Below are 19,518 nucleotides of genomic sequence, written 5' to 3'. Positions count from 1 at the left end.
CTCACCCATCGGTGACAGCAGGAGCCCCAGGCCTGCAAGCTAGTCCTCTTTCTGGGCAACCCTCTAGAGCCCCAAGGTGAAGATGGGGCCCACGGCATGCTGCCCCACCCAGAGTGGAAGGTGTTGTCCTGGGGGGGTGGGCTCTCATGGAGGAATCCATTGCTTTTCCGTCTTAGAGAATGTCAAGGCTTGAGGTCCTTGAGCCTGTCTCCTTCATTACATAGATGATGGGTCCCAGGACCCCCCCCCCCCCCCCCCCGTCACCCCGCAGGTGCTGAGGTCGTCAGCACCATGAGCTGGGAATATCCCAAGATTCCGTTTCCCTCTCTGCAGTTCCCTTCTCAGGTGCTCTGTGGCCAGCCCTGTGGTTCAGGGGTGACACCAGACTGGCTGCACCCAAGAGGCTTCAAGAAGTGAATATTTGGGAGATGTTCTACGTGCTTCTGCGCTCTCATTGAATCCTCAGAGCATCACTAATAACATCCCCATTTCCAGTAAGGAGATGGGGGTCTCAAGACTGATATCTGTGTGGGCCTCTCTCACACATATTTGGTTTAAAACTTGCCAAAACTTCACTGGGAGATAAGGACCACCTACTTAATTTGTAGGACCCAGTGAAAACAAGGGATGCTCTTACTCCAAAGTTATTAACAATTCCGAGCCAGCAACAGCAGAGAATTATACCAAGTGGGGGAGAGGCCTTCTAAGCGCAGGGCCCTGTGTGACAGCCCCGTTGCATCCTGTGAAGCTGGCCCTGGGGAGGGGTTATCACCACTGCCGTTGTGCCATCCAGAGATCAGAGAATCAGAGAGGTACAGCGGCTTGTCCAACATCACACAGCATTATGCTATGACTTAGAACACATGTGTCAAACACAAGGCCCGCGGGCCAAATCCGTCCCGCCAGGCCTTGCAATGTGGCCCGCACCGCGCTGTCATCACTGCACTCCGCTGCGTTTCCATCACAATGACAGTTTATGACTGTTCAGTAAACCATTCGGCCCGCGATTTAGGCTGGATTTTAGATTTTGGCCCCTTCTCTGATTGAGTTCGACACCCCTAACTTAGAACCTCACAAACTCTCCCTCCTCACTTCCTGCAGTGGCTACAGAAGGAATCCTATTACCCCCTTCACATCTGGGGACCCAGCCCAGAGAAGGAAGCGGGAGAGCAAACCTGCCTGTGAATCTCTTGTATGTACGTGCATATTTTCTTCAAAATAGTCTGCCTGCCATTTTAAATATAAAAAAACAGTATACTGCCTTCCAAATCCTTAAGGGCTGATGATCTATTAGAACATATCCTGCATCCCATGGCTCAGGGAGGAGCCCCCAGACACCGAGGGTACCCAGGATTCAGCTGAAAAAGCACCATCCTAGGCAAAAGATCCGAGCACAGGCCCAAGAGCCAATACTGCACCATCAATGTGTCTCCCTCCCTCCCTCCTGCTGGCTTCGAAGGAAACCTCCTCCAGGATGGCCCCGGACCCAGATGGCAGGGAGCCTCTACAGGCGTGGTGGCCACGCCAGATCTCATTATTCCACCAGAGAGAAAGCGAGGGGAGCGGGCGTGGCTCCCTCCCTCCTGGGGGAACGCCTCAGCTTGTTAGTGGGAAGAGGAGGGCGTGACTGCCCCCACTAGCCCAGCCAGGTCCGTTCACCACGCTAACGGGAACACGTAATGGTTGTTAATACAAACTGATTTGGGAAGGCCGGTGCACGGGGCCTCTGGGGTGGGGTGTGGCGTGTTGGGGGAGGAGGGCCTCGAATAATATTGCCAAAGGGAACTGGGGGTGTGGCTGAAATGCTGTCTGGTTTTGGTACTTGCTTTGCAAGGCCTTGAAATCTGTTGTGCTGTGAGTGCATGTGTGTGTGTGTGTGTGTGTGTGTGTGTGTGTGTGTGTGCAGGGTCAGTGGGCTTGTGCACAGTGCAGGGCTTTGGGCCCGCTGGGGCGGGCGAGATGAGAACACTGCTTGATCACATCTAAAGGCAGAACACAGCGGTCTAATTCGGAGAGAGAGCAAACAAAGGCATCTATTTTCCCCCTGACTAACTCACCCAACCCCTATTAACACTAATTAGGAAGACTGGGAATTCCCCATAACTTCGCAATTACCGCTAACAGACTTGGCAGGGGCCGGGAAGGAAATGGAACACCCCCGTCCTGTGTTCATGGACACGGTGAGGGCGGTTCAGGTGGTCACTGTGACCTTCCCACACCTCCAAAACACGCCAAGGCATTGGCATGTCCCCCAGGGATCCTGGGTGACCAGGATGGCAGTCTAATGAGGTGGGCAGAGGAAGGAACTGAGGCTCTCCCTCACAGGCTGGGCTGCTTTCACTGTCTCCTTAAGGCGAGGAGGCTGGGGCAGGGCCTCTGGGGAAAACCCTGCTGGTGTTAGGGGCTGGGAGAAGGAAGGCAGGAGCCAAAGGAGGATTCGGACCTACCTCAGAAAAAGACCCCCCAAGTGTAAGATGACCAGATGTCCCGCTTTTGGTGGGACAGTCCTGATTTTTTTTTTAAAAAGCAGGATGTCTGGTCACCTTACCCAAGTGGGCCTTGGAGGAGTGGACAGTCCCCTGTACTGATGTTGACCCACTGCAGCCAGCTCAAGCTACGTGATCTTGGCTACCCACCCTGCCCCTGCCCGCCCTCCCTCGGAGGCCCTGTCCATTAAGATGAGCCATATTTTAAAGGCGGCGCCAGAGAGCTGCCAAGATCACAGCGGTGACTTCACAGCCATTAGGCCCCCTCCCCAGCCTGCCGTGCCCTGCAGCCAGACGTCTTCGGAAACCACAGCGAAGCCATTACAGGAGCCCCTCAGCGGCGGCGTGCAGGCAGGACAGCCACTTCTGCCAGATGACAGAAGCTCAGAGCTTCCCAGAAGCTCCTTCAAGCACACAGACCCTCCCTTCAGCCTTCCCTCCCCAGCCCTGCAGCCCCAACATGCCAATGAGTCCCCTTCCCCCAGTGTCTGCGGTGCATCTGCCCCCACCCCCAGGAAAGGATGTCCGTCTGTCTAGGGTGTGGGGCCTGGCTCCGCTTCCAGAAGACAGTCCTTTGTTCTTGCCTGTCTGCCCAGAAGCTGAGATTCTCCGTCTATGAAGGAGCTTAAAGGGCACCTCCTTAATCAGATTAAAAAGGGACTAATACGGTACCAAATGCTAACTATCCGACTGCAGGTGATTTTCTTTTATTCTTTATACTTTATTTTTTTCTTTTCTTTATGACTTCCTTTGTTCTTACAAAGAACGTGTATCACGAATGTGATTAAAACGAACGGTGGAAGGTCCATGGAAGCCCCACACTCTGAAGCTGCCAGGCCTTCTCAGAGGCTACAACCTGGGCCTGCACTACCTCTTCTCCCTCTGTCTGCCTGGAGAACTCCTTCTCACCCTTCCCAGCCCAGCCTGGCGTCTCCTCCGCCGTGAAGCCTTCCCTGATTTCTCCAGCCTGACGAGCGATCCCTTCTCATTCTTTCGGATTCCCTTCCATTGGAGATGAGAAGACAAGGCCCAGAGAGGGGCAGGGCCTCCCCAGGCCTCACAGCGCAGTCATGAGTGATGAAGTCTGCTCTACAACCCAGAAGGGCTCCTTTACAGCACGGAGTGGAGATGCGGTACATCTCCCCCTTCCTTCCCTAGAGCCAGAGCCTGCCCTGTCGGGGAAGCTTTGACCTCCGTCTTTGTTTTCCCCAGATATGAGCCCAGGGTGCTCTTCTCCCAGCCTCCAGGGGCACACATCACTGGGGTGTGAATGAAGCAGCAGAGAATGGCCTTGTTGTTTTTCCACAAAGGGGAGTGGGGACAGAGCTGGGGGGGGGGGGGGGGGGGGGGCGTTCCTCCCTCCCTGGAGCTCAAGGCTCTGGAGCTCAAGGCTGTGTCTGAGTGGCCAGCCCCATGAGGGCCAGGCAGGGCCTCCCTGCACACCCAGGTCATGCCCCGGGCCCCTCCCTGGCTGGTCAACAGGAGGCCTGGCTCATGCAGGGCCACACTGTCCCAGTCTGAATCCCAACCGTGCCACTGAACAGCTGTTGTTTCATATATGTGAGCCACATCTTCCATAAAAGAAGCTACCGTTACGAGGCGCTGCTAGCAGCCAGGGCGCCGGCTGGGTGTTGTATGTGCGCACGGCTCATCTTCATGACACACCTGAGGCAACTATCCTCACTCACATTTCACAGGTGGAAAAATCGAGACTCACAGGACACAAAACCATTTCCCCAAGGTCCAGAGCCAGAAGCGACTGAGCTGGGACTTGAGTGTGAATCCATTTGGGGTCATAAGCCTGTCTCCCAAGACAGCGATACAGATCAGATGAGCTCATAGCCCAGGCCAAGTGCTCTGTAGACAATGACACACCGAATCTTAGGGCTTCTCACTGTCATTCCATGAGAATAAGCGCGGTGGCGAACTAAGCTGTGTAGTCAGCCCGGCTGAGGGTCCATGGTAGGGGTGTCGAACTCAATCAGAGAAGGGGCCAAAATCTAAAATCCAGCCTAAATCGCGGGCCGAATGGTTTACTGAACAGTCATAAACTGCCATTGTGATGGAAACGCAGCGGAGTGCAGTGATGACAGCGCGGTGCGGGCCACATTGCAAGGCCTGGCGGGACGGATTTGGCCCGCGGGCCTTGTGTTTGACACATGTGGTCCATGGGGAGGCGAGGCTTCCTGGGTGCGGACCCGGCAGGAGTTGGCAGACCCCTGGCAGCTCCTGGCCCTAAAGCCCCAGGGCCCAGACTTGCTCCTCACCAGGGAGTATTGTTTGAGAATAAATCTTACTTTACTCTTCAATTTAATCCAGACCAAGATCATCTTTCCCACCAAAGAGCCCACAGCCAGAGAAAGGTAAGCCCTCTGCCACTTGCCTCATTGCAGGCCTGGAGCTATGTGGAACATCAGCTCTGGAAAGGCCTGACAGGTGGTCTGGTATTTTGCAGAGGCATCAAAGAGGCTGGATCTGGGCTAGGCCTGCAGCCCCATGAGGGTGAAGGAAGGCTGGGGCCCAGCAACTGGTTTCTGGGTCCCAGTTTTGCTATTCCTGCCCCAAGGCAAACCTAGCTCCAGGGGGGTAGTGCAATGCATCCTGCCCTCCTGCTGCAGGCTGAGCCCCCCTACTGCTGCTGTGGAGCCTAAGACCACCAGAAAACATAGATATTTACATTACGATCCATTAACAGTAGCAAAATTATAGTTACGAAGTAGCAACGAAAATAATTTTATGGTTGGGGGTCACCACAACATGAGGAACTGCATTAAACGGTTGCGGCAATAGAAAGGTTAAGAACCACTGTGCTATGCAGAGAGAGAACGTGTTCTCATGCTTTCTTACAGGGCTTTCTCCTCCACCCCACTGCGCCTCCTGTGAAACAGGCGGGAGTGCCACCCCCATCCTGCAGGTGTAGGATCCGAGGCCCAGACAAGTCACCTGCTGGCCTGGAGCAGTGGGGCTGGCATGAACCAGCTCTGCCACGGGGAAGGCCCAGATCATGCGAGCCCCTGAAGTGAGTGAGACCTACCAGCCCCCTCGTGGACAGCAGCATCCCCCAGCCCTGCGGGATGCACCTGCTCAGAGGGCTCGGGATCGGTGCTTCGTATCTAGGCAACAGGCGCAGCCTCAGTCCTCTTCAAGACACACAGGCCTTCAAGTCAGGACAGCGCTCCCGCAGACCTCCCTCAAGTGGCTAATTTTCTGCTTTCCAGAAGGAAATAAATCTTAAGGAGTCCAGACTCCTTGGCTCCCCAGACCCTGGAGGGAGGGGGCTTCCAGCCACATTTCCCTGAACTTTCCAGCTACGTCAGCCTTGCAAATGGCACCTCCGGGTCCAGTGCTCTTTCCTTTTCTCCGATGCTGTTTCCTTTTCTCCTATCGCTCCCTACCTCCCTTGTCCCGGTTGGATGTCTGTGTGAGTCTTGTCAACCAAATGAGACACAATGTGTGGAAAGTACAGGAAGACAGAGTTCACCTCTATACAAAGATGAGTAACCCCCACCTATGGGAGGACTGGAAATGTGGCTCAGGTGTGAAAAGATGCATGTAACTCAGAGAGACCCTGGGAGAAATCCCGGCTTCCCCCACCCCACACCCGTGTGATTTAGGCCGAGTGCCTCAATCTCTCGGAGCTGGAGTTTCCTCAGCTGTGAAATGCTGCCATCCCGGAGAACAGGACCAGAGGTCAATGACCTCAGCAATCCTGGCACTTAGCTGTGGTCAGGACATGCGAATGTCCTCCAGTCTCTGAGGGCACTGAGCTGCCTGACCCTGGATATATTAAAGCAGATGTCGGCGGGTCCTCGTGTGGGACTGGGTACAACCTCACACTTCCCTTCTTGCACCAAAGTAGAGATTGGATTCAGTGTGTCTGAGTTTTGCCAACTCCAATAAAACACATGAGTTGGCCTAGGCTGGCTGTGGGAAGATGGGTATATCACTGAGTACACACAGTTCCCCCGAACCCCCTTCCACACATGGTGATGATCCATCCATATGAAATGTCCAGAAAAGGCAAAATGTATACAGAGAGTGGATTGGTGGTTGCCTGGTGCTGGGGGTGGGGACAGGGACCGATGACCAATGCACAGCAGATTTCTTATGGGGTGATGGAAATATTCAAAAATTAGATTATAGTGATGGTTGTACAACCATAAATTTACTATGAATCCCTGAAACACACCCTGCCAATGAGCAAATTCTATGGTGAGTAAATTCTACCTCCATAAAGCGGTTAAAAACAATAACACCGAAACAACACCATCACCAGGCCAGTTGAGGGTGACGACTGGACTCTGTGGTGGCAGTGGCAAGCTGACCTGAGGTCTCCGCCAGTCTCCAGGATTTCTTCTCTGGGATTTCACATGGGCACTTGCTTGTTATTTAAAATGCGAGGAAAGGGAACAGACCCACCAGCAGACCCAGGCGGTGTGAGGAGGTGGGGTTCTGCAGAGGGTTAGGGGCCAGCGATGGTGCAGCATGAGGGAGGAGCTTGCAGGAAACTGGTCTCCCAGAAGCCCTTGGGGAGTAGGGCTGGGTGGGGGCTCAGGGCACCAATGGTCTTGAGTTCCTGAGCGAGAGCAAAAACCAAGGACGTGGTCTAGCCCTGTGGTTGGCAAACTGCGGCTGGTGAGCCACATGTGCTCTTTGGCCACTTGAGTGTGGCTCTTCCACAAAATACCATGCCCTGGGTGAGTCTATTTTGAAGAAGTGGCATTAGAAGAAGTTTAAGTTTAAAAAATGCGACTCTCAAAAGAAATTTCAATCGTTGTACTGTTGCTATTTGGCTCTGTTGACTAATGAGTTTGCCGACCACTGATCTAGCCTTATCTCGAAGGCAGTGGTGGGTCTGCTTGAGAGGTAAAGCAATGAAACCAACCTGGGACTGAGTAGCTACTCTGTGCCAAGGAGGGACATTTATCTTGGTGATGTGACTGGCTATGGGGCCTAGAGGTCAGCAGAGAAGACCGGGGGAGAGATGTAAACTGTTCAGGATTGTAAAGATGTCTGGTTTAAACTCCCACCAGTGAAAGGCAGGTATCCATCAAACCCATTTTAGACAAAAGGAAACCGGAGCTCTGGAAGGTCAGTCACTTGCCTGAGGCCACATAAGAGGTGGCAGGCGGTAGGATTTGAACCCGGGACCTGTGCAGAGCAGAAGAAGAATTTTTAAAGCAACCTGAACCTTGCTCTTAGTTGGTAGTGAAAGCCCTGTCACTAGAGGTATGCAAGTAGAAGCTCCATGATGACCTCTCAAGGAGTGAAAACAGATGACTTTGAAACCCCCTTCTCAGTCCAGTTAGCCCGTGAGGCCACAAGTCCTTGCTGACTGTTTCCCTTGAGAGTTAAGTCTATCCTCTGAGTAAAGCAGCAAGGCCTGAGCCCTCCTGAGGGAGGGGGCTCATGGGCAGGGCCCAGCTGGCACCTCCTCAGTGGGAACCACAGCTGCTCTGAACGCTCACCACAAATCAGCACTGATTGCTGCTTGGGGCTAAAGTGATACCTGAACACAAACAGGCCCGGCCAGGGCGGCATTACAGGGCTCCAAGCAGTTCCACGTTAGGCTAAATGCAGCCCAGGAGTGGGTGCTGGGGAAGCAGCAGCTGCCCAGCCTGTCCTGGGGGGCCCAAGCTGGCCCTGTAGCACTGCCGGTTCCATACCTGCCCCACCCTCCCTCCCCTCGGCGCTGGGCTTCCCAAGGTCTCAGCATCCTGGCTGCGGTTTGCAAGCTCCCTCCTCTCGGCCCTGGACTCACCACAGGATGAGCTCATAGGAGCCCCTTCCCAAATGAGAGCCCCAGGCCTGGGAGGGGCCCCGCTGTCTTGCATGTGCCTGCTTGGCAGTGAGGAGGCAGTGAGGAGGCTGGGGCCTCCGAGAAAGGGGGTGGACTGGTCGGGCTAGGGGCTCCCCAGTCACCTCCTTCTCATGGGGCTCCCAAGCCAGCATTGAGGAGGGACCCTGGTGAATGGCAGGGCCTCCCTCAGCCACACCTCCGGTCATCCGCCTGGGTCCCCCGGCTCTCTCCCACCTAGCTCCATCCTCACAGGGGTCCGGATTTGCTCTTGCAGTGCTTGTGCCTCAGCTCCAGGTCAAGAACCCGGACCTGCAGATGGCACCCAGGTCTCCTCCCCCCCACCCCCCCGAGAGAGCACCTGGAGACTTGGGATGGGAGGGGTGTGCAGACACTAATTACAGAGCAGGACAGCCCAGATGCTTCCCAGGGGGACAGACGTGGCTCCCTGCACTCCAGCACTCAACTGGCTCAGCTCCCCAGAGGGAATGTTCTAGCAACAAGGCAGGGCTTCTCCTGGACCCAGGGTTTCCAGCCCCACCCTGTCTCCTCCCCATCCACAGCAGGCTCAACTCTGCCCTCCAGAGGCAGCCTGCTACCTGTTGGGATCCAGGGGCCTCAGCCTCTGCCCTCCCCATCACCCTCCCAGGGCTCAGATCTTCCCCCCTCCTCTGCATAAATCCTTTCAGGGCTCTCTAGAACTTCTGGGGACCCACCAAACTCAGAACACAAGAGGCCTATTGACTACCCCACCCCGCCTCCCTGCCTTCTTATCACTCCACCCCAGCAGCACCTGGGTAGCTCCTGTAATGCTGCTTGCAGCTCCGTCATGCCCCAGGGACTTGGCATGTGCTGAACCCACTGCTAGGCATTCCCTCCCCTCTCCTAAGTCACACACAGATTTCTTTGTCACCTCTCAGTCCTTCATAATCCAAGTGCCTTCCTCAGGACCTCCCTCTCCCCTCCCCAGCATGGGCCCCTGCACCCCTTCTGTATGCCACCTCCTCGCAGTATATTAACCTCTTGCTACCTGCCTGTTACCCTCAGTGATTCTGACTTGAGCTTGCATCCCAGTCCCCTGGACGGCTTGGCAGAGCCCAGGTTGCTGGACCTCAACCCCCAGCCTCTGATTCACTAGAGGGTGGGGAAGTGGGAGTCTGAAAAATCTGCATTTCTAACAGGTTTGGGGCTGCTGGTGTGAGAACCACACCTGAGAACCACTAGTGAAACCCTAACCCCTTTGAGGTCCACCTTGTATGACATTTCACCTTCCGGTCTCTGGAAGAATCTGGTTTATAGTTGGTGCTCAATCAACAAAGGAGTGGAGGTACTGCTTCATCTGTGGTAGCCAATGTGGAGGCAGGAAGATATGCGGAGACAACCTTTCTGATTGGTTCTCTCTGCTGTGGGCGTTCTCTCTCTCCCCTTCCAAGATGGTGGTTAGTCCCTGGGTCCTGCGATGGGCCGAAGACAGGCTGGAGCCCGGGAGTCAGAACACAGGGTGGAGCCTGTGCCGGAGTGGAGGGACATTGCTGGAGTCAACAAGGAGAAGTGGATTTTGTGGGATCCAACAGTGACAGGCTCACGTGCCCTGATCCCTGAACAGCCTTCCCAAGAGGTGACAGGACCCTGAGGTGCCTGAGAGAGGCTGCGATTCTCAACACCCAAACTCCTGCCCGCAGGTGTGACCAAAGACTGCATGCCGAGGTTGGCATGAAAGTGGCTGCTGCCCACTTGCCCTCCCTGGACCCTGAGGCTTGGCAGATGAATCTTTCTGTGGGGTCCTGAGTGCTCTGAAGCCAAGCAGCCTCCCCACCACATTCTGGGTCGCACAAAGGCCCCCAAGTATCCTACACAATCCTAGGGGGCCAGTCTCTTCCCGTCCCGATGGGACTGGGATCGAATGTCCTTCAAATGGGCAAAAGGGGGGTCAGCAGCAGTCAGATCTGGAGAAATGAAGGCAGATGGCAGTTTGCACCCTAGTGTTGGTAAAACTCAAGCCTGCCCAATCCAGGAGCACCAACGATGCTCTGGGCCGTGTGCTGGGGAGGCCCTGGCCTCTTTCTGATGAGGGAAGGAGAGTGGCAGCAGAAGGCACAGATCGGAGGTGAGTGATCACCCTGCCAGGAACAAGGCCTCTGAAATTGGACTGAGCCCTGGGGCTCTGGCAGAAGCAGGGCCTCCGGGCATGCGGCCAGAAACAGTGTCGGTGCACCTGCCCCTCCAGGCCTGGCCCTAGTGTGACATGCCTCACACCCCTCCCCTGGACTCAGGACACTGGGGACCCTTCAGGTCAGAGCAAGCGGGAGTCAGGCTGTGCCTGGGTCCAACCGAACCACCGAGGCACCGGCCTTAGAACTAGCCTGGACTGGCCACGGTCCCCTCCTAACTACATACCTGTCTCCTCCCCTTGGGAAGGAAAAAAAAAAAGGAAAAAACTTTGACTTGGAACATTGCTGGGAAAGGGAACGAGAGAGCTGGCCGTGAGGGCAGGGGGTGGGTGTGGGGGGGAGGGAGGAGGCTGCATTTGCTTTTTAATTTAAGTCTCTCTGGATCATTTGAATGTTTAAGGAGCATGTTGTACTTCTGAAATAACAACTTTAAAAATAATTTTTGCCTTAAACGTGCAAAGCCGTCTGCAAAAACATGTCTGGAAGAAAGACGTATATGCAACGCATAGCTTCCGGGCGTCATTACGCGAGCCGTCAGCATCCTCTCCGGAGCGTTCACCACGCGCGCAGAGCTCTGCTCCTCATCTTAACACCCATTATTTAATCTAATGCTCATCAGAGCCCCAGGAGCCGGCTGCTATTAGTGCTATCATTTTCTAGATGAGAAAAATAGAATCTAAGAGACTGAATAACATGCCCGAGGACACCCAGCCTCGGAGCTGGGGTCTGAGCAAGCTCTCAGCCTCAGATCAGGGCACACGCCACACCGCCTCCCGCAGCCAAGATGAGGAAGTGACAAGCTCGAGAGCCATTTGTTTTGTGTCCCCTCCGTGACTTGAAAACCACTCCTGTTGCCCAGGAGCCAAAATCAAACTGTGACCAGTGCCTCCAACCCCCTTGGACACTTGGACCGAGGCAAGGGAAGCATGTAGCATGGTGAAGCCACTGTAATCCGGCCATCTGTCTACCCATCCACCGGCCACGAATGGAAGCCCCTGGCATGCCCAGCTCTGCGAGGGCGACTGCAGAGGGTGAGGGGCTCACAGCCCCCAGCAAAGGACCAGGGGAGCACCAAGCAGACTGCCCACCCCCAGCACCTTCCAATTTGTAGGGTTTGCATCCTTCAAAAATATCCAAAACTCCTTGCCATTCGGGATCCAGAGGCACTAAAGGAGGTGAGAAGGAAGCATAGCCCTATCATCCATGCCCAGCGGGAGCCAATCTTCTCCAAAATACTTAGTTTGTTTAATGCTTAGCCAGAAAATTCAACCCTTCCCTTCAAACCACCTGGGTACAAGGTCAACTCGCTGGGGTGGATTTCCCTGGAACTTCAGGCACAGGAAAGGGCGGGCGTATGCAAAGCTCCAGGAGCCTGTGTACTAAAGGGTCATGGATTCGATTCCTGGTCCAGGGCATGTATCTGGGTTGCAGATTCGATACCTGGTCCTGGTTGTGCGCTTGCAACAGGCAATCAAGTGATGTGTCTCTCTCACATGGATCTCTCTCTCTCTCTTTCTCTCTTTCCCTCCCTCCCTCCCTCCTTTCCTCCCTCCGTCTCTCCCTCCTTCCTCTTCCTTCCTTCCCTCCCTTCCACTTTCTCTAAAAAATTCAATGGAAAAAATATAGCCTTGGGTGAGGATTATAATAGTGTGAAAAGTAAGTGACAAACATCCACCAAGTCCGACTGTAATTAAGCATTGCTTGAGACACTGGACAAGGGCCTGGGGGCAAGACACCCTGCCCTCAGCAGATCTCCCTGAGAGTGGGGCCCTTTCAGCCATGTTTCCCCTCAATCCACAGCAAATGAAACAGTGCCTGGCACACAATAAGAACTCCACAGTCACTGGCTGAAGAAAGGAATGAATGAATACTCATTGCCCCGGGAGCACTGAGCACACCATATAAGGCAGGGTGATGCTGAACACTGAGCTGTCTGCCTAGTGAGTCAGAGCTGCAGAATCCACAGGGGGGAGAGGAGAGGAGAGAGAGAGAGAGAGAGAGAGAGAGAGAGAGAGAGAGAGAGAGAGAGAGAGAGAGAGAGAGATGTGAAGGCCAAGAAGGTTTGTGGTTGACCTAAATCAAGCAAAGGACAGATCTTAAAAATCACTCAGCCAATTGCCTGGGAGGCAGAAGCATATGCTGCGGTTTTCCATCTATTTTTTTTCTGCAGAGCAATCTTTTTTTTCAAATGAAATCATACACCGCACCCTAAATGCATCACAGGGCTGCCACGGTGGACGTCAGCTGGGGCCGAGAGGCTGGCCCGCTCGCTTCTGCCCTGGAACCCCACACAAGCCCTTGGGGCCCTGGAAGATGGGCTGCCACTCAGTCAGTGCCCCCCCCCTCTTCCCCTCCCTCTCAGAGTCCCCAGGAAGTGGTGGCTGAGGGGGCGGGGGGTGGGGTGGGGAAGGACACCGCAGCTATAGCTGCTCCTCTGGAAAGGAAGCTGTCATAGGCCCAGTCTTTTGGGGCCTCTGAGAGCAAATAAATGCTAAAGTAGCTGAAGAAACTTTACCCAGCCAGGGCATGGGGGTGGGAGTGGGAATGGGGTGAAGGGAAGAAGGTAAAGGCCCTTCGAGCAAGTGGAGGGGACCCCAAGGCAAGCTGATACGGGGTGACTGAGATGGTGCGGTGCATGTATGTGTGTATGTGTAGGCATGTGTTTTTGTGTATGTGTGTATATAAATGTGTGTGCTTGTGTGTATTTGAATGTGTGTGACTCTGTGTACGTGAACGTGTGTGACTTCCAAAAACCCAATCCACGAACTGAGGTCTACTGGTCAGAGGCCACAGGCAGGACCTGTTTGGGATAAATCAGCCCTCCTGCCTGCTCTCTATCCCCACCCCCTGCCCACTAGAGTGCATCTGCTGTTCTGTCTGCCTGCATTCCTTCCTCCTTTTTCTCAAGATTGTACTGGAGCCGATGGCCACCCAGAATAAAGACTCGAACTTCCAGTCTCTCTGGCAGCCAGGTGTGTCATAGAGCTACGTTCTGGCCAATGGGACACGAATGGAAGTGACCTGTGCACCCTCTAAAGGATGGGGCACCCTCTCCTTTCCTGATTTTCCCTCTTGCTGAGCAGAATGGAGACACCACCGTGGGCCACCGCGGATCACGTAGACAAGTGGATGGAGGAGTCAAGGACAAGGAAACTTGGCCTCTAATATTTTTTTGTAGAAGAAACTCCTTAGCTCAGTGTTACTGAGGAAAAAGCATCTTCTCTTGTTTAAGGAACCGTGGCTTTGGGATTTTGTTACACACAACCAAACCCATATCCCAACTAACGCATGCATACTATAGACAAAGCATCTTCACACATCCAGGCAGTCAACAAACATGGCCTATTTGCTCTGCTGGGACCTGAGGATTCACCTAAGACAGATCAGCCCCTGGCCCTCACAGAGTCTACATTCCAGTGCAAATGTGGACTCCACCCCATCCATGTGAGACTCATCTAGTTACAAGCTGACAGGGCAGGCACACTACTGTAACAGCTGACACTTATTGGGTTCTGAGCTTACCTGGGTGTCCATCCTGTTCTAAGTCCTTTTCACATGTTACCTTATTTTATCTTCACCACAAACCCAGAAAGTGGGTGTTATTGCTTCCCTGGTTGACTGAGGAGGAAGTTGAGACACAGAAAGGTCTCAAGGCCACACAGCTAAAAACTGGTGATTCCAGGATTTGATCCCTGGTCTGCTGGACTTTAGAGCCTTAGCCACTCCTGCTAAAGAAGGGACTACATCAGGGCCCGCTGATAAAGAATGACAGGGTGCCCTGCTGACGGTTACTACTAGCAACAACAACAAAGCAGCCTAATGCCCCGAGCTGAACAAGCCTGAACTCCCTTACCTCAGCGGCTGGTGTCTGGAAAAGGATCGTGTCCACGTTTCTAGAAGCCAAATTCAAAGGGTTCACGTTGCTTTGACGACAGTGCCAGAAGCTCTTGCCACTGCAAGCTTTGTGCTGTCCAGGAGATGCCCACCTGTCAGAGACAAAAAAAGCCCGCCGTGACTGCCTGCCTCGTTGGGGGAGATCTTACTTGCTCATGCTGCCTGAGGTCTCTTGTTTTTGTTTGAAATGCTCTCTGGGCCCCGAGGAGGCAGTGTGATGAGGCAAAGACTGCAGGAGACTGAGGTTACTCATCAGGACTGGGAAGCCAGACAATTCTGAGACGCAAAGATATGCATATGCCTGTGTGTGTATGCCCGGAAAGAAAAAATACGTAAGCATCTCGCTGCGTCTAGCACGGTGCACTTTGCAGAGTGGGGATGCTCAGCAAATGTTCAGGGCTTGCTTGAACATAAAACATCATTTTATACCTCCAAGCAAGGGGGTGGAACCGGCGGGATCGTTCAAGTACATAGAAGAAAAAATCCTTGTGCATATGCAAATGCATTCTAGGAATGCACCATGGAGCCAGACCCATGGCATCATTTTACCAGCAAGGAGAACAGACACCCAGAGAGGGGCAGTGACTTGTCCAAAGTCACACAGCAAGTTGGCAGCAGAGAGAGGCCTGAACCTGGGGTCTCTCCTGCTGGGTGCTCTCTCTACGGATGTTCCCTCCTTTGTAGCTGTCAGCCTTGCAGCCCCGGGAGCAGCGAAGGGGGCACAGCCAGGGTCTGCTGCCTGCCTGTCAGGTGCATGCTGGGAAAGGCCGGGGCCTAGGATGGTCTCCTGGCTGTGCTTAAGCCGGGACAAGGTGTGGGAGGCAGTGCCCACAGTAGCATCAGCTTTAGAAGTGGGTGGGTCTCGCCCCATGCTGGGACAACCTCTCTCCAGAAGTGGGGCCCGGGGCAACTCCGGGAGCCCAGGGCACCTGATCTCCAGGTCTGTAAAACAGGGATAAGGACAGCATTGTCTTCAAGAACTGCAGGGAGTAAAGATGGCTTCCCCGAGTCTGTAAAGCCCTCAGTAGAGCATCTGGCATAGAGCAAGCGCTCAATAGATGTTAGGGAGGCAACACAGCAGAGAATGCTGGGAGTGCTGTCTGGGAGATGGAGCACCGGACCAGGAGCTGCTCTTTGTCCTTAGCACCTCTTTAGACAAACATCTCTCAGTGCCACCCATTACTGTTCCTTCCGACCCACCTTTACCCCTCTTCTCTGCCTCTCCGTGACCCGCGTGGCCCGCACCCAGCGTATCCGCTTCTCCCTCTGGGCTGCACACGCCCCACCTGCCCATGGGACCCCGAGCCCTAGCCCACGTTTCACCAGCCAGCGAGATGCAAATGTCATTAGCGCTCCGCAAGCTGGGGAACGCTAATGTCACGCTAATGTCACACCAGACGGCAGCCAGCGTGTGAGAAGTGGAGAGAGGCGGGTGGGGTGGGACAGATCCCCAGGAGAGGTGGCATTCTCCACTTTCTCCAGGAGGGTAGGATGAGGAAGTAAACAAATGGCTGCAGGAAGGAGGTGACAACGGAGGCTGTTTTAGCAGCATGCTATGCAGCTGTGCCTCTCTCACGGGCTCGCTGCCGCTGCCCGGGGCCCCTGCTCCAGCCCCATCAGGACGGCATGTGTGTGTCAGCCCCTCGGGGCCTCCTCCCAATTCACTTGATGAAGTGGCTCATCGGGGATGACCCCCAGCCTCCATCTTTCATTTTCACCCCAGGCCATGCTCCCTCACACCTATTAAGAGAAGCAGACCGCCCATCCCATTAACAGACCCATGGCTGGGGGTGAGGGCTTTCCTTCATCCCCAGGAGGGGACAGCAGGAGGCTCTGTGGACCTGCAGGCACAGTCCTGGGTTCCTGTCCCAGGATGTGAGCACTCAGGCACACCTCCTCCGGGGGGCCCTGGCTTCTCCCTGTGAGAGGGGGTGTTGGACCCGCCAATGGTCCCTGCAGTCTCTCAGGGCCAGATCTAAAACAGGGCTCTAATAACTCATAGGCAGATACCAAAGAAAGCTTCCTCCCCCCCACCCCCCCGCCTCCTCCAGTGTCCTGATGACCCCAGCAGGCACATTAGGGCTTCCTGGAGTAGAGGGCAGACGTGTGTATCTAGAGAGGAGAGAGGGTGCTGTGGGCATGGGGGCCAGGGTAAGCAAAGGCACAGAGATACCCAGATTGGGGCCTCGGGAAGAGCAGGAAATGAGATGGAAAAGGCCTGTGATCAGCGCCTTACACTGAGAGCTGATAAAACGTGGACAATGTCTCCCTAACTTTGCACGGGGCTGGCCCTGAGTGCCACAGAGAGGACACGGGCATTTCCCTGTAGGTCACAAGCCACAGGAGCATTCACTCATGTTAGTGAGCATTCATTAAACACCTGCTGTATAGCCAGTACTCAGAAGGTGCCAGGGATGAGTGAGGCACACATTTCACCTCGAAAGCAGCTCACTGTTAAGGGACCTGGTTTTCATAGTTCAAGGAGGCGAAGGAGGGCGCATCCCTTGGTTCCGAGTTCAGAGAAGGGAGGGGCCCTTCTTTCTTGAGCCTCAGGAAGGCTTTCTGACAGAGGGGGCAGATTTGGATGTGTGGAGCGGAGAGGAAGACATCACAGGCAAAGGGACCACGGTGAGCAAAAGCATGGAGGTACCCAGGTGTGTGTGGGTGTTCAGGACCACGAGCCAAGACTGCCTAGGAAATGAGACAGGGAGGAATGGTCAAGGTCCTCGAATGATACTGGGCTATGGGTGAGAAACTTCACCCATAGGCAATGGGGAGCCACGGAAGGTCATAGAGCAGAGGTATTCTCCAGGTAGATAAGAAGCAGGAGGGAGCCCAGGCAAGTGGAAAGAGATTAGAGACTGAAAGGAGGATGGGAAGGGCCTGGTGATAAAGGTGGTGAGTAAAGAGATGATGAAAAGGGTGGGTGGGAGAGGGAGACAGATATCGGGGGAAAGATGGTGACTGGACTTAGACATGTTGGGTTTGCATCCCAGCTCTACCACTGTCATCAACTGTGTGACCTCAGGCAGCTCATTTAACCTTTCTGGGCCTCAGTGCCCTTCTCTGTAAAGTGAAAAAAAAAATAATAAAGCCACTTCATAGGGATGTAGGATGCAACCAGACAATCTATACTAATAAAAGGGTAATATGCTAATTAGACTGGACATCCTTCCTGACAAAGCCAGGGCCTGGGCGAAGCTGCCCAGGGTCCCCGGTGCCTGCAGCGGACCAGAGAGAGGGAAGCCTGGGTCCCAGGTGCCTGCAGCTGGCCAGAGGGAGGGAAGTCTGGGTCTCAGGTGCCTGCAGCTGGCTGAAGGAGGAAAGCCTGGGTCCCAGGTGTGGGAGCTGAGGCAGAGGTGGTTGGGGCAATCAGGCAGGCAGGCAAGCAGTTAAGGGAATCAGGCAGACAGGTGAGCGGTTAAGAACCAGCGGTCCTGGATTTTGAGAGGGTGCAGCCTGGGCTGATGGGACCCTCTCACCCCCGCCCCATGCACAAGTTTCGTGCACCAGGCCTCTAGTATAATATATGAGAAGCACTCAAAACACAGTGAGTGAGTGAGTGATTGTTGGGTGCTTGCTTTCTAAAATGTAAGCATTTATTGCTTTTATTAATCAGCGGTGCCCTTCCCTGTTGCAAATGAGGTGCTGAAGCTCCAGGCAAATGCCTGGCTGGGATTGGCACCACTGGGCCTCACATCACAGGAGAAGCAAGTTATGAGCAAATAAAACGGGGATGACTCAGAGAAGAGTCTCAATTTTAAAATATTGCTTTTAAAAAAGGGGCTGTTTTATGACTTTTGCACGATGCGCTTATTAAACCCAAGCTATAAACGTGAACTAATAACTGAAATGAGTTAAGTTAATGAAAAAAGTCAACCTTCGGGATAGATCTGTATTACCTAATGGCAGTCCATAAACATAAACATAAAAATTTAAAATACAAGAATGAATTGCAGTGCCCAGCAGCTCGGGGATTCTGCAGTTCCTCTGTCTGAGAAATAAAAGCTATTGATTTTAGCTTGGGTTCTCATTGCTCATGAGTGAGTCTTTGAGAAGTCATAAAGGAAGGAATTATTTCTGATTGTTTACTCACTAAGGATCGGATGTATTGAATTTAAATCGTCTCCGATCCCTAATTAGTACAAACCAAAGTGGGGTCTGAGTGTAGCAGATCTGGAAAGGCCCTTGGAGGCCGCTAAGCTCAGTTTTCTTTGTTTGATGGAGCTGGAACCTGCGGGAAGGAGGAGAGCACCTTGACCCAACCTGAGCCAGTGGGGTGGGATTCACGCCAGAGCATGGCTCCTGGCTCCTTCCTCGTGTCCTGCGCTGGTCCCCACAGCCTCTGGGAGCAGATCCTTCGATCCAGGCCTAAAGGGTGTGTGGGGGCATTGGATGAGCCATAGGGCATCTGGCTGCTGGGAAAAGTAGCCTGCCTAAGAAAGGAGCCTAGAAGCACTCCGTCTAACATGGATTATGACATGGGGAGCTCTAAAACGCTCCAGCACATGGTCATGTATGGTGCCCTTGAACCCCTATGCTAACCCATTGGGCCAGGCAGCTCAGCGGAAAGGAGATACACACGGGAGGAAGGGGAGGAACTGGTCTGAGAGGGGCTTCAGGGTGGCACAGCCTCAGGACCAGCTCAGTGCCTCCCTGTGTCCCAGGGGAAGGATGGGGACAGAAAGACCTCAAGGTATGATAGGGAAGGGAGGGTGTCTTAACTCTCTCTCTCTCTCTCTCTCTCTCTCTCTCTCTCTCTCTCTCTCTCTCTCTCTCTCACACACACACACACACACACACACACACACACACACACACGAGCACCACTGCGACCAAGGAGCTTTGCATGCATGCATGAGTGCATGAATGTTGAGCTTCAGCCTGCACACGATTATGAAGCAGATGTTTAATTACTACCTGAGTGTTATTAATCAACACGATTGATACACAACCCATACCACATAATTACTTTGCAATTATACCAAAACGAAATATTTTACTGCTGAGGGTTTGCTAATTACCCGGCCTTGCCAAAGGACAGGTATAATGGGCAGCAATTTTTCTTCCTTCCTTTTTGTGCTCCCCTGCCCTCTCATTAATCTTCAGGGCTGGTATCCGCACCACTCAGAACGGGGAGCCCAGGCGCGGCTTCTGTACTAGCATCGGT

General features: G+C 53.9%; 1 protein-coding gene across 3 annotated transcripts in view; it reads right to left on the bottom strand.

Moving 5' to 3' along the window:
* The window catches only part of TSPAN18 (tetraspanin 18), a 139,426-nt gene that overhangs the window by 29,608 nt on the left and 90,300 nt on the right, over positions 1 to 19,518 (bottom strand). For all 3 annotated transcript variants that reach the window (XM_045577465.1, XM_036427006.2, XM_036427007.2), the window contains one exon: positions 14,308 to 14,440. The gene's annotated coding sequence lies outside the window, so the exon portion shown is untranslated. The remainder of the gene's footprint in view (positions 1 to 14,307; positions 14,441 to 19,518) is intronic.

Source organism: Pipistrellus kuhlii, unplaced genomic scaffold, assembly GCF_014108245.1.
Source record: "Pipistrellus kuhlii isolate mPipKuh1 unplaced genomic scaffold, mPipKuh1.p scaffold_m20_p_9, whole genome shotgun sequence".
NCBI lineage: Eukaryota > Metazoa > Chordata > Mammalia > Chiroptera > Vespertilionidae > Pipistrellus > Pipistrellus kuhlii.
This window is presented reverse-complemented; position numbering and strand designations above follow the sequence as displayed.